This window comes from Bombina bombina, chromosome 1 (genome assembly GCF_027579735.1).
Source record: "Bombina bombina isolate aBomBom1 chromosome 1, aBomBom1.pri, whole genome shotgun sequence".
In the NCBI taxonomy this organism is placed as follows: domain Eukaryota; kingdom Metazoa; phylum Chordata; class Amphibia; order Anura; family Bombinatoridae; genus Bombina; species Bombina bombina.
The window spans coordinates 687,234,469-687,248,883 of NC_069499.1; the positions used below are offsets into that span (position 1 = coordinate 687,234,469).

The window sequence follows — 14,415 nt, forward strand, 5'->3', positions numbered from 1 at the left end:
TCCTGCTCATGGTTTTACTGACCTGTTTCTAAGGGAATAGGGTTGAATGAGGTGCTGAAAGGAAATAAATATTAATTTAGCTGTCTCCGCCATTTGCTATTTTTTGTTTCCTCTTGGGGCCGGTTTTGAAGGGCGCCCTTTTTCTTTCATGGCGCAGTTCCTTCCAACCCGGTCATGTGACCTTCCTCCTCTGTTCGGAGCGGCGTTTGCTGCGTCAGTTAGGATATTGCAGCAAGCTGTTTTTATGTAGGACTTAGAGAAATGCGAGTAAGTCCATGCTCCATGTTTAACTCAGTGAGTTTTCACATCTTTGTAATTCGCTGCTGTCACGTTTCATTTTATGCTTAACTGCTATTGCGTGAGCAGTAGAAATGTATATTTCACATAAAAGTTTTCTAATTTTTAATACCAGATAGAATCATGCAGCTGATTAGCTCCTCAGTTTACTGCTGAGGTGCAGAGGGCTAAATATTATGAATATTATAAATGTTATGAATATTATGCATTTATGAGTTTCTCTTTTTACTTTAAAAATTTTAAGGGCTAGTTTCTCTAAAAAATATATTGCTATTTTTAATATTTCCTATCTTTTTGACATGGAGGCAGGAGGCTTCTATGAATAATAATACGTTTTGCTGTGCCTAGAGATTTTATTTCTTTTGTTATACAATTCTGGGTAATATTGCCTAAATTTGTCTTTAAAGGTAAAGATAAAAACAATATTTTCAACTAAGCCTAATGTCTCTTAGGATGATGCTGTTCCGGGAATGCCACTGCTTTCTCCTCAAATGTCCCAAGCCTTTATGGTGACACATGCAGTGCCCTGTGGTTCCTCTCAATCTCCTGGGGGATTTATTTGCCTACAGATTTTGCTGCCCAGATATCTTCTGTGGTATCTGTGGCATTATCTGTTTCTCCTATACTAAAGGGAAATCACAAGAGGAATATTAGAGTTTCAGATAATAAGGTTTCTGTTCCTTCGGCTGCTACTCAGGTTGCCCTTCCTCTTAGGTCTGATGAGGAGGATATGTTGGTAGCCTCTAAAGGTGAAATCTCAGATTCGGACAGTATAATTCCTTCATCTGATGCTGAAGTGGTAACCTTCAGATTTTAGCTTGAACACCTTTGTGTATGATTAAAGAGGTTTTGGTTACTTTAGAGCGACTCCGATTTATAAATACTAGGATTCCTCTCTGGAAGTTTTTCCTGTTTCAGACCATGCTAGGAGAATTTTCACAGGAATTGGAGAATTCAGGGATTCCTTTTTCCCCCGGCTCCTGTCTTTAAAAAGATGTTTCCTGTCGCTGTCTCCATTAAATATCATTGCGCACAGTGCCTTAAGTAGTAGGGGCCATTGATACTCTGGCTAAGAGAGCTGCGATCCCTAGAGAGGATAGCTGCTCTTTTCAGGATCAATGGACTAAGCTGGATGCTTATATGGAAGTCTGTATTGCCACTGTGTCAAGTGCGGCATCTTATTGGTGCGACGCCTTGTCCGATTCCATTCGGGTAGGGACTCCTTGGAGGAGATCTAGATCAGAATTAAGGCTCTTAATCTAGCTAATTCTTTATTTCTGATGCTACCATGCATGTCTTTAAGCCGGGAGCCAAGATATCTGGCTTTGCGTTGTGGCTATATTCTTGGTCAATGGATTTTTCCTCTGAGTCCAAGTTTTCTGGCGCTTCCTTGGTTCTGATCTGACAGGAATATTTCAAGACAAGATGAATAGACCTATAGGAGTTTGCACCAATCCGTGGGCTGAATCTCTCTGTTTGTCTTCAAACATGGATACGAGATGTCCCTGATAGGATGCGGACATAGTGTCTCAGGACTACTACATAGAATCATGCCTTTCCTCCCAGAGGTAGGTTCCACCTCCCAGTTTTATCTGCAGGCCAGATAACAGTGAGGCATTTTTTAACTGCGTTTGGGACCTCTCTTCCCTGTGAGTGATTTTTCCAGTTCCTGTAAGGGAACAGGGTCTACAATTATATTTATTCCTGTTCATGGTTCCCGAAAAAGAGAGAATTTTTCGTCCTATTTTAGACCTACAGTGTCTCAACAAGATTCCCAGGGTACTGTCATTCAAGATGGAAACCTTGGTTCCATTCTTCCTTTGGTCCAAGAGGGTCAGTTCATGGTCACCATAGACCTGGAGGAGGCGTATCTTCTTGTTCCTGAGATTTGCCTTTCTGTTAACCTCTTTTAGTTTGTGGCTTTCCCCTTTGGCTTTACCACGGCTCACAGAGGGGACTATCTTGGCAGTGATCAGTTTTTTCGGGGAATTGCTGTATTGCCCTTCCTGGACGACATAATGGTTCAGGCGCGTTCTTTTCAACAAACAAACTTTAATACAGAGATCTGGTTGTCTTTTCTTCATTCCAACGGATGGGAAGTGAATCTGAAAATGAGATCCCTTGTTCCAGCTGCAGGGGTAGTTTTGTTAGGGACCATATTAGTTTCCCTTATCTGAAAATATTTTAGACAGAGGTCAGAAAATTAAGGATTCTTTCCTTTTGCCTCTCTCTGCAGTTGGCTTTTCAGTAGATCAATGTATGGAGATAATTGATCTGATGGTTGCTTCATTGGACATCCCTTTGCTTGATTCCATCTGAAAGTCTGCTGTTATGTATGCTCAGATAGTGGACACGGGGATCATATGGTTCTTTCTCTAGATCTGTCGACATGAGATTCTTTCCTATGGTGTTTTTCTCAGGAGTATCTGTCACAGGACACATGCTTCCAGAGACCTTCCTGAGTAATGGTGACCAAGGACGCCAGCCTGTTGGGTTGGTGACTATGGACTTGGGAGGAGTCTGCTCTCTCCATAACCATCTTGGAGTTTAGAGTGATCTACAATGCTCTGATGCCTTGGCTTCAGTGGTTTTTAGCCTTGATTTTCAAGTTCTACATGGACGCTCACATTTGTTGTCTATCCACTATTCATATTTCAGGAGTGGATACCGGTAGCGGACTTCTTGAGCAGTCAGATTTTCATCCCAGGGAGTGGGTGCTTCTCGTGGAGGTCTACAGGTTAACCCTCAATTAGGGGGTTCTGGAGTTGGAGATGGCAGTACGCCAAGCTTGCAAGGTAAGTTTTAAAGGTCAAGAGTTCATCCGGCTACCCTGTTAATTTCTTTGGCAGTTCTTTGGGATTTCAGTCCGACATCCCTGTTGCTCAGTTTGCTCTGCTTCCACGAGTCATTGCTTGTATCAAATAGGAGTGAGCATTGGTATTTTTATTAGTTCCTGCATAGTCTCGCAGGTTCTGGTATGCAGACCTAGTGGAGATGTATCTCTTCCACCTTGGTGGTTGTTCCTGAGGAAGGACCTTCTAATTCAGGGTCCATTCCTTTGTCCACATTTCGTTTCTCTTAAGCTTTCTGCTTGGAGATTGAATGCTTAGTTCTGTCTAAACGTGGTTTTTCTGAATCGCTCATTGAGATTATTATTCAGGCTCGCAAGCCTGTTACTGGTAACTTTTTCCATAAGGTATGGCGTAAATTCCCTTATTGGTGTGAATCCCTGGACTACTCTTGAAAGTAGGGTCAGGATTCCTAGGGTTTTTGTCCTTTCTTCGGATAGGTCTGGAAAACGGTTTGTCAGTCAGTTCTCTGAAACTTCAAATTTCTCTGTTAGCTTTTTTTTTTTGTTTCACAAGTGTCTGGCGGATGTGCCAGATGTGTAATCTTTTTGTCAGGTCCTGGTTAGGATCAGGCCTGTGTTTAAGTCTTTTGCTCCTCTTGGAGCTTTGACCTTGTTTTTAGGGTTTGGCAGCAGTCTCAGTTTGAGCCATAGCATTCCATAGATGTTAAGTTTTTATCTTGGGAAGTTTTTTCCTTTTTATTCTGCTCGGTGAGTTTCCGTACTCTCGGCTTTGCAGTGTAATTCACTTTATCTTATTTCGAATAAAGCGGTTCTTCATCCTAAGCGGTTTCTAAATGAAATATTATATGGGAAATCGTTGTTCCCTCTCTATGTGCTCATCGTTATTCTCATAAGGAACGTGTGTGCTCAACTTGGATGTTGTGCGTCCTTTAATTTTTATTTTTTTTTCCCCCGGAAAACGTATAGCTCAACCTCTTATCTTTATCTCTGGTTGAAAAGTATAATTAGTTTGCTTTTCAGACTGCTGGGCTGCAGTCTCCTGAGAGAGTTATGGCTCATTCCATGAGAAATGTTTCTTCTTCTTGGGCCTTCAAAGATGAAGCTTCTGTGGATCAGTTTTGCAAGGCTCTAACTTTGCCTTCTTTGCATATTTTTTCAAAATTTTATCAATTTGTTATTTTTGCCTCAAAAGCGGTGGTGCCTTCGGTTTAGGTCTGCCTGTCTTGTTTTCCCTCCCTAGTCATCTGTGTCCTCTAGCTTAGGTATTGGTTCCCAACAGTAATTGAGGACGTCGTCCACAACCCCCACCATTTATTTTAAAGTTAAGGTCAATTTTGATGAATTAGTGCCCGGTTTTTAATAATCCTATTAAAAAAAAGGGCACTTTAATTAATCAAAATTTAAATTTCACTCGTTTAATTAAAAAACTTACCTTTTAATCCTGGTAGCCGCTCCAGCGATTCCCCGGCCATCAGAAGCCTCTGCAGACGTCAGAAATGACGAATCCGGCTTCCTCCAATCACGGCTTTCGGGGGAATCTTGGCCTGATGCAACGCAGTGATTGGAGGAAGCCGGATTCGTCATTTTGGACCCGCGAAGACGGCTTGCAACGGGCAGAGGAAGTGCTGGAGCGGCTGCCAGGATTAAAAGGTAAGTTTTTGAAGAAAACGAGTGAAATGTCAATTTTGATGAATTAAAGTGCCCTTGTTTTTAATAGGATTATTAAAAACCAGGCACTAATTCATCAAAATTGACCTTCACTTTAAGACAGTTGTTTTTGACTAAGCCTCAGACACCTCTCCACCTTTGTGTTACTTCTTTTTTCCCATTTTCCTTTGGTCGAATGACGGGTTTATGCTAAGGGAAGCGATGTTTGACAGCTTTGCTATGGTGCTCTTTGCCTCCTCCTGCTGTCCAGGAGTGATATTCCCAACAGTAATTGAGGACGTTGTGGACTCGCCATATCCGGAAAGAAAGAAATTTATCAGGTAAGCATAAATTATTTTATTTTTTTATATTTTCTATGTTAGTCTGCATTTTATATACTATTGTACATTTTTATGCTCTTTGGAATATTATTTGCAGTATTGTACCTCATGCAGGTTCTGTACACTATTTTGATATACTAATAGCTAAAAGCTGAAAATGTTCATTGCATGTTCAGTAGCACATAACATTTTTACATATGCAAAACTTCTGTCACTGTATATATGCAAGACATTATATGTCCTATGCTATTAGCGTACACACTTCTATATTATTTGCCTCTCTAGGTATATACCTTTCATGTATTGTACTCTCCATAAAAAAAAAATCTATTGGTATCTCTTTTATACCTATGCTATGTGTAATTTATATCTTTGCAATTGCACAAAGGTTCTATCATGCAGATACTAAACATTTATTATGAATATTTTCACTATATTTTCACTAGAGATCCCTTTAGAGCAGTGCTTTCCAAACTGTGTCGTGACACATTAGTGTGTCGGCGGCAGTGTGTAGGTGTGTCCCTGCTTCAGCACAATTTTTTTTTAATTTAAAATTCTTTTTAAAAAATGTTTTTGGTTTCTGACTTTCCTCCTGCCTGCTACGCATAACACGTAGTTGAAACGTGATTGATTCCTAGTGGGTCATAGATCATCTTAACCTAATGGTGCAGCTTAGCAGGAACAGAAACTATTCCCATTGTCAGCACATTGAGGAGACTACACGTGTAGTCAGGAGTCAATCTGCTAGTGGCTGCATGTGTAGTCAGGGAGTGGGACAGCAGCGTGGGCAGTAGTCAGTCAGACTCGCAGAGCTCTGAGGGCAGCAGCTTAAACTTTGAGCAGAAGTCAAAGTGTTTTTTTTTTTGCTGCTAGCTCCCAGTAGTGCATTGCTGCTCCTGCTCTTGATATGTGGATAGGAAGTGGAAGCTTAAAGGGACATTGAACCCAAATTTTTTCTTTCGTGATTCAGATAGAGCATGCAATTTTTAGCAGCTTTCTAATTTACTCCTATTAATTTTTCTTCGTTATCTTGCTATCTTTATTTGAAAAATAAGGCATCTAAACTTTTTTTTTGGTTCAGGACTTTTTTAAATGGTGGATGAATTTATCCACCAATCAGCAAGGACAACCCAGGTTGTTCACCAAAAATGGTCCGACATCTAAACTTACATTCTTGCATTTCAAATAAAGATACCAAGAGAATGATAATAGGAGTAAATTATAAAGTTGCTTAAAATGTCATGCTCTATCTGAATCACGAAAGAAAAAAATATGGGTTCAGTGTCCCTTTAAAAATGCTTGATTATTCAATGTGAGTGACTTTATCTAATATTCCACTTAATATTCAGAAACTGTTCATCCCATAAACCTCATACATCCCATTAAAATAGTAAGTAGCTATTGGTGGTATTAAACTTTTTTTTTTCCATTCTTGCACATACATACTGTTACTTGTGAATACATTTTGTTATTATATAGTTAATGTATGTGTCCGTATCTCTTAAAACAAGTTAGTTTAACCTCCTGTTTGCTAGTACAACTGAATTACTGTGTCGCAAAATGATGTAGGTCAAAAAAGTGTGTCACCAACATAAAAAGTTTGGAAAGCTCTGCTTTAGAGATCAGATCTATTGGTATCTCTTTTATACCACTGTATGAGTGATTTATATGTATGCACATACGGTTATCATACAGACACTGAGCATTAATCATGAACATTTTCTTGAACTATGTACATTGTGTATTTGCTTTGTAAGTATACGTTGTCTCTGCTTATTCTGGGAATGGATTTACAAGTATCTAATGTGTACCTGTTGGTCTATGTGTGTGTCAGCAAGGACCCATGACAGTCTAAATATGTGCATATGCTTAAGTAGGTACATGTATACTACATCTGATGCTTATGTCCTGTACAGATTTATTAAACTTTGTGTAAACTTATGTATACATTTCTACATTGTAGGATCCATCTGACAAAATAGTTTGGATATCTGGACTGATTCTTTTGTCCTTCAAGAGATCTAGTGTTTTTGTTCTATTTGAAGCAGAGTCCCCCTAGTTGACCAGCAGTCTCATCTAAATCTTGACTATGATCTTTAAGAGGCAGCAACATTTATAACACGATTTGGAGAATAGGGGAATAATTAATCCTAATACCTGGGTAACTTCAGTGTCAGGAGTTTTTACCCCAATCTGTTAATTGTCCACAGGGATTAACAGTCCTGTCCTGGATTTAACATCTCTAAACATATTGGTCAGGATTCCCACTTGTATAATGGGATCACCCCTAACTGTTTTTTTCCCTTTATCCAAAGGGTCAGTTTATGGCTATTATAGAACTCAAGGAGTATTATCTGCACATCCCTATACAAAGAGATTTCTTTCTGTCCCTGAGGTTTGTATATCTGCAAAACTCTGCCAGTTTGCCACTCTGTGTGGGATACAATATTGCTGGTAATGAAAATCAGGACATTTAATTTGCTCCTTATCTGGATGACAAACTAGTGCAAGCTTAATTTCGGTCAGTAGCTATTGCTTATACGCACAAGCTTCTGTCTTCTTTCAAGGCAATGGTTAGAGTATCAATGTACCTAAAGCTCCTTATATCCTCCTATAGGTTAGCATTTACAGGAGTCATGATAGATTGAATTCTTATGCATCTAGTTTCCTGACGGAACTTTGCAATTTAAATATTCAGATAGTGTGTCTCTTCCTCAGTCAATCTTTTTCTTGAGGACACACAGTCTGTCTTTGACCCTTGGGACATCCTTCCTTCAGTCCTGGTATATTGTGCTGACAGATGCCAGTCTCTCAGGCTGGGAGGTGCTCTAGTTTTCTTGAAGAGTGCAATGAATTTGATATCCTCTAGAGTCCAGGTTTCAAACCAACATTCTGGAACTTTGAGTGATTTTCAGGCTCTTCAGCCCTGGCCCCAATTGAAGGAGGAATAGTTTATCTGTTTCCATTCGGACAACATCTCGGCGGTGGCCTACATAAATCATCAAGTGGGGTAAACGCAGTCGACTGGCCATGAAGGAAGTATCTAATACTCCTTCTTAGGCAATTCATATACCAGGTATGAACAACTGGGAGGTGGATTATCTCAGCAGTCAGTCAGTCCATTCAAGAGCGTGGTCTCCATTAGGATATTTTCGATAGCTCAGTGATCAAAATGGCCTCTCACTTTAATGTCATGCTTCCAAGCTATTGTGCAAAATGAAAAGCTCCAAAGGCTCACATAATAGTCGCCTTGGTATGTCCATAGGACTTGCATCTAGCATGCCTGTTTCCTTTGTTTGTTTTTCTTCCAAGAGTCATTACTTGGATCAAACAGGAGTCATCGTCGGTAATATTAATTGCTCCAGCCTGACCCCGCAGGACTTGGTATGCGGATATAGAGCAGATGTTCTCTTGGTTTCCATGGCTTCTTCCTCTGAGACAAGACCGGTTGTCTCAAGGTTCCCTTTTCTATCACGATCTTTAAATTTAATAGCATGGAGTTTGATTGCTTAGTTTTGGGACATATAGATTTCTTGGATTCGGTCATTGAAACTTTGATGCAGGCCAGAAAGCCTGTAACCCAAATGTTGTGATAAATCTTTTGTAAGATCTATTTTGAGTGGTGTTCTTCCAGAGGTTTTTCTTAGTATTCCTTTAGTATTCCTAGAATTCTTCAGTTTTCTCAGGATGGCCTTGAAAAGGGTTTGTCCACAAATTTTTCAAAGCTTAAATTTTTGCTTTATAGGAAGTTGGCTAAACTTCCTGAGTTTCAGACTTTTGTCCAGGTGTTAGTTAGAATAAGGCTAATTGTGGAACCCATTTCTCCACTCTGAAATCTGAATTTACTTTTCTCTGTGTAACAAGTTTCTTTTGAACAATTGCATTCCATTGATATAGACTATTATCTTGGAAAGTACTTTTACTATTGGCAATCTCGTCAGTAAAGAGAGTTTCTGAGTTGCCAACCTTGTCTTGTGATTCTCCATTTCTAATTGTTCACACGGTTCAAGCTATACTTTCTACTAAATATGATTTTCTTCCTAAGGAAAAATACCAATCAAGATATGGTTGTTCTTCAATGTGTTAAGATGCAGCTAACTCTAGGTAGCGGATATTACATAATCTGAATGTAGTAAATGCTATAAAGTTCTCTCCAAGCTACTAAAAGATTTCAGACAAACTTCTAGTTTGTTTTTTTTCCACTACGGAGACTAGTAAGGTACTATGGTAGCGTTGGCCTCTTGACTCAAAGTTATTCAAGACTTTCTTGAAGGCAGGAAAGTCGCCTCCTAAGCGTATCACAGCTCTTTCTACAAGATTGTGTTTTTTTTTGTTTGTTTTTTAAGTATGCATCTTTGGAGCAGATTTGCAAAGCTACAACATGTCTTCTCTGTGTACTTTTTTCAGAGTTTATCACTTTGAGGTTTTGCTTTTTAGCAATCAGCTTTTGGCAGGAAAGTCCTTCAGGCCCCAGTGTCGGCTAAGTAATGACTTCCAGAAAAATTGTCCCACCCTTTCTATAACATAGACCATTGGCTTGGGTATTAATCGCCATATGTTATGGAGGACTGTGGACTATCATCACGAAAGAAAACAAAATTTATATCCGATAAATTATTTTCTTTTGGAATGATAATGGTCCACAGGCCCCGCCCATTTCAATTTTAAGAGACAGTTCTAATGACTCCTCTCTGACCCTGCTTTGTCTTTTCTGCCTATCTCCTAGATTACGAGTTTTGCAGTAACAGGGGTGCTTTGCTAACTTGCAGTTTATTCTCACCGCTCACTTACCTGCAGCGCTGGTATTACGGGTTTTTATCAACCCGGCGTTAACAGGCAAGAAGTGAGCGTAGAGCAAAATTGAGCTCCGCACTGCACTCCAATACCAGCGCTGCTTAAGTCAGCGGTGAGCTGGTTTTACGTGCTCGTGCACGATTTCCCCATAGACATCAATGGGGAGAGCCGGCTGAGAAAAAGTCTAACACCTGCCAAAAAGCAGCATAAAACTCAGTAACGCAGCCCCATTTTTTCCTATGGGGAAATAAAGTTATGTTTACACCTAACACCCTAACATGAACCCCGAGTCTAAACACCCATAATCTTACACTTATTAACCCCTAATCTTCCGCTCCGGACATCGCCGACACCTACATTATATTTATTAACCCCTAATCTACCACTCCGGAAATCGCCGCCACTATAATAAACATATTAACCCCTAAACCGCCGCACTCCCGCATCACAAACATTAGTGAAATATTATTAACCCCTAATCTGCCACCCCTAACATCGCCACCATCTATCTACATTTATTAACCCCTAATCTGCCGCCCCCAACATCGCTGCCACTATGCTAAATGTATTAACCCCTAAACCTAAGTCTAACCCTAACACCCACTAACTTAAATATAATTTAAATATAATCTAAATAAAACCTGCTATTATTACCTAAATAATTCCTATTTACAACTAAATACTTACCTGTAAAATAAACCCTAAGCTAGCTACAATATAACTAATAGTTACATTGTATCTAGCTTAGGGTTTATTTTTATTTTACAGGCAAGTTTGTATTTATTTTAACTAGGTAGAATAGTTACTAAATAGTTATTAACTATTTACTAACTTCATAGCTAAAATAAATAAAAAATTTACCTGTAAAATAAAACCTAACCTAAGTTACACTAACACCTAACACTACACTACAATTAAATAAATTACCTAAATTAAATACAATTAAATAAATCAAATACAATTAGCTAAATTACAACAAAAAAACACACTAAATTACAGAAAATAAAAAACAAATTACAAGATCTTTAAACTAATTACACCTAATCTAATAGCCCTATCAAAATAAAAAAGCCCCCCCAAAATAAAAAAAACCCTAGCCTACAATAAACTACCAATGGCCCTTAAAAGGGCCTTTTGCGGGTCATTGCCCCAAAGAAATCGGCTCTTTTACCTGTAAAAAAATACACACAACCCCCCCAACAGTAAAACCCACCACCCACACAACCAACCCCCTAAATAAAACCCTAACTAAAAAACCTAAGCTCCCCATTGCCCTGAAAAGGGCATTTGTATGGGCATTGCCCTTAAAAGGGCATTTAGCTCTATTGCTGCCCAAAGCCCTAACCTAAAAATAAAACCCACCCAATACACCCTTAAAAAATCTTAACAATAACCCCCGAAGATCCACTTACCGGGAGAAGTCTTCATCCAAGCGGCAAGATGTCCTCAACGAAGCAGGCAGAAGTGGTCCTCCAGACGGGCTCCATCTTCAAGACATCCGGCGCGGAACATCCTCTTCAATCGACGTCTTCTTCTGGAATGAAGGTACCTTTAAGTGATGTCATCCAAGATGGCGTCCCTTAGATTCCGATTGGCTGATAGAATCAGCCAATCGGAATTAAGGTTGAAAAAATCCTATTGGCTGATGTTATCAGCCAATAGGATTGAGCTCGCATTCTATTGGATTGAGCTTGCATTCTATTGGCTGTTTTTTCAACCTTAATTCCGATTGGCTGATATAACTATTAGTTATATTGTAGCTAGCTTAGGGTTTATTTTATAGTTAAGTATTTAGTTTTAAATAGGAATAATTTAGGTAATGATAGGAATTTTATTTAGATTTATTTAAATTTATTTTTAAGTTAGGGAGTGTTAGGGTTAGACTTAGGTTTAAAGGGTTAATAAATTTAGAATAGTGGTGGCGACGTTGGGGACGGCAGATTAGGGGTTAATAAATGTAGGTAGGTGTTGGCGATGTTGGGGGCAGCAGATTAGGGGTTAATAGGTATAATGTAGGTGGCGGCGATGTTAGGGGTGGCAGATTAGGGGTTAATAATATTTAACTAGTGTTTGCGAGGCAGGAGTGTGGCGGTTCAGGGGTTAATATTTTTACTATAGTGGCGGTGATGTCGGGAGCAGAAGATTAGGGGTTAATTATTTTATTTTAGTGTTTGTGATGTGGGAGGGCCTCGGGTTAGGGGTTAATAGGTAGTTTATGGGTGTTAGTGTACTTTTTAGCACTTTAGTTATGAGTTTTATGCTACAGCTTTGTAGTGTAAAACTCATAACTACTGACTTTAAAATGCGTTAGGAATCTTGGCGGTAGAGGGTGTACCGCTCACATTTTGGCCTCCCAGGACAAACTCGTAATACCGGCGCTATGCAAGTCCCTTTGAAAAAAGACTTTATGAAATTTACGAAAGTTGATTTGCGTTAAGGCCAAAAAAGTGTCGGTGCCCCTAAACCTGCAAGACTCGTAATAGCAGCGGGCGTAAAAAAGCAGCGTTAGGATCTGTTAATGCTGCTTTTTCAGCTTACCGCAAAACTCGTAATCTAGCCGTATGTTTCCTATTCTCTATTCGGTTATACATTAAACTAAGGGAGAGATGGAAGGTGGGAGGGATTTTAAGCTCTGATATGGGTTCTTGATCTCCTAGTGTCTGGAAATATATCCCATATTTTATAGAGGACTGTGGACCATCATCATTCCAAAAGAAAATAATTTATCAGATAAGCATAAATTTTGTTTTCCTTAAGACATGAAATACCATCTCTCTGGGCTTTGAGGTCAGCATAGATGGGTGTCCACAAGCCACCAAATTCCACCTCAGCCACCAACTTATGATAATTAATATGTGAGGGCTCTGAAATTGTTTCTTTCTTAAAATCAAATTTGCATGTGACTCTTCAATGTATACAGAGGAATCTCTTCTAAATGAGGCAACACACAACCCCTAGATATCATCATATAATCAGTGTGAAAGGGGCATAAAACATTATACATGAAGTTTAGCATGTTTAAAAGGTCAGAGATTCTGAACCTGCCTCTTTCTAAGACAAAATTTAATCTATAAACTGAGAACTTTCATTTGAAACAAAATAAACTTTTTTGTAAGATGAAGTGTAACCTGTCCCTCTAGATGTTAATGTAAAGTCAGTCTGTCTGCTAAACACAGCATTAAAATATATCTAAAAATAGGTGTACTTTAATTCATGATTGTTTTAATAAAGTTGTTATTACCAAATATTTTGTATTTATATCCCTGCGATCGTACTTTTAATCTTCCTCCTGCCATCTTGGATTATTGCTTGATCTTGTCAAACAATCATTTAATCCCCCCCCCCCAGGGGACCAAAACCCTTTTCTCGACGTCACGCGTCCATAATGTGCTTGCGTTAGAACGCTGTTCTATCACTGATCTCGGACGCGTGTTCACATCTTAACATTTCTTGGTCTTAGTCATTTATTCCTCAACTTTTGGAGCGCAAGGTAAGTAGCGATCGTACAGGGGCTCTTATTTAAAAAGAAATATAATGCGTTCGTAACCCTAAAAGAGAAAACATTATTGTGTATGATATCAAATAACCAATATGAGAATTAGCAATATTGATAAATAATTGATTGTTTAAACATTTGTTTCAAATTTATTTTAGATTGTTGGAAAATTATATATATATATATATATATATATATATATATATATATATATATATATATATATATATTGCTAACATATGAGGAACCTAATAATTGATGCCCAAGTTGAAGATTATACTTACAAGTAAATATCGTAGCAAGTATAGTAGTTTCAAAACTACAGAGGTATGATGTAAGCTGCTGTACTGGCTTCAACGATAGTATTCAATGAATACTATGTTTCTATCCAACTGCATCGGCGAGTAACGCATGCAGGGTTGTACTGATAGCCGGGAGCGCGCATTGCCTCTATGTAAACAGTGGGTGGGACCGCTGTATACGTAACATTCAATAAAATAAGGAAGTTGCAGATGGGAGGAGCTGGTTGATAAAACGGAAGAAAACTGGTAATAAAAATATAATATTTTATTTGATATTTTTGCCCCCAAAAAAAGTGGTGATTTGAATTATATACTAAAAAGGAATTAAGATGTACTTTCAAAGGAGAGAAAATTTCCATTCAATTTAAATTGTTTAAAAAAGTGGTCAAGGAGCATTAAACACCTCTGTTTGTGTAAAATTTATGCTCTGTTCCACAATCCCCTTAGAGGCTTAATCCTGTAACCTAGGTTTTTAAAATGTTGCAAATTGTCAGCTTTATGATTTGCAGCCTTTTTAAAACTTAGGTTACAGGATTTGCTTTTTGGCTTGTGGGAAAAGCAGTTATTTACACAAAAGCAAGAGGAGTTTAACCCTCTCTACAGCAAATTTAAAGGGAAAGAAATTGTGACACTCTATCACACACAAAACATATACATTTAAAGGTAACTATTAATCCATACTGTGCAGCTCCAGCATACTACTGTGGAGCAGCTTCTTCTAAGAAA

At 38.7% G+C, this 14,415-nt stretch overlaps 1 protein-coding gene across 1 annotated transcript in view; it reads left to right on the forward strand.

Annotated features, from left to right (window-relative positions):
- COMMD5 (COMM domain containing 5) overlaps positions 1-14,415 on the forward strand; it is an 85,056-nt gene that overhangs the window by 69,560 nt on the left and 1,081 nt on the right. The window lies entirely within an intron of this gene.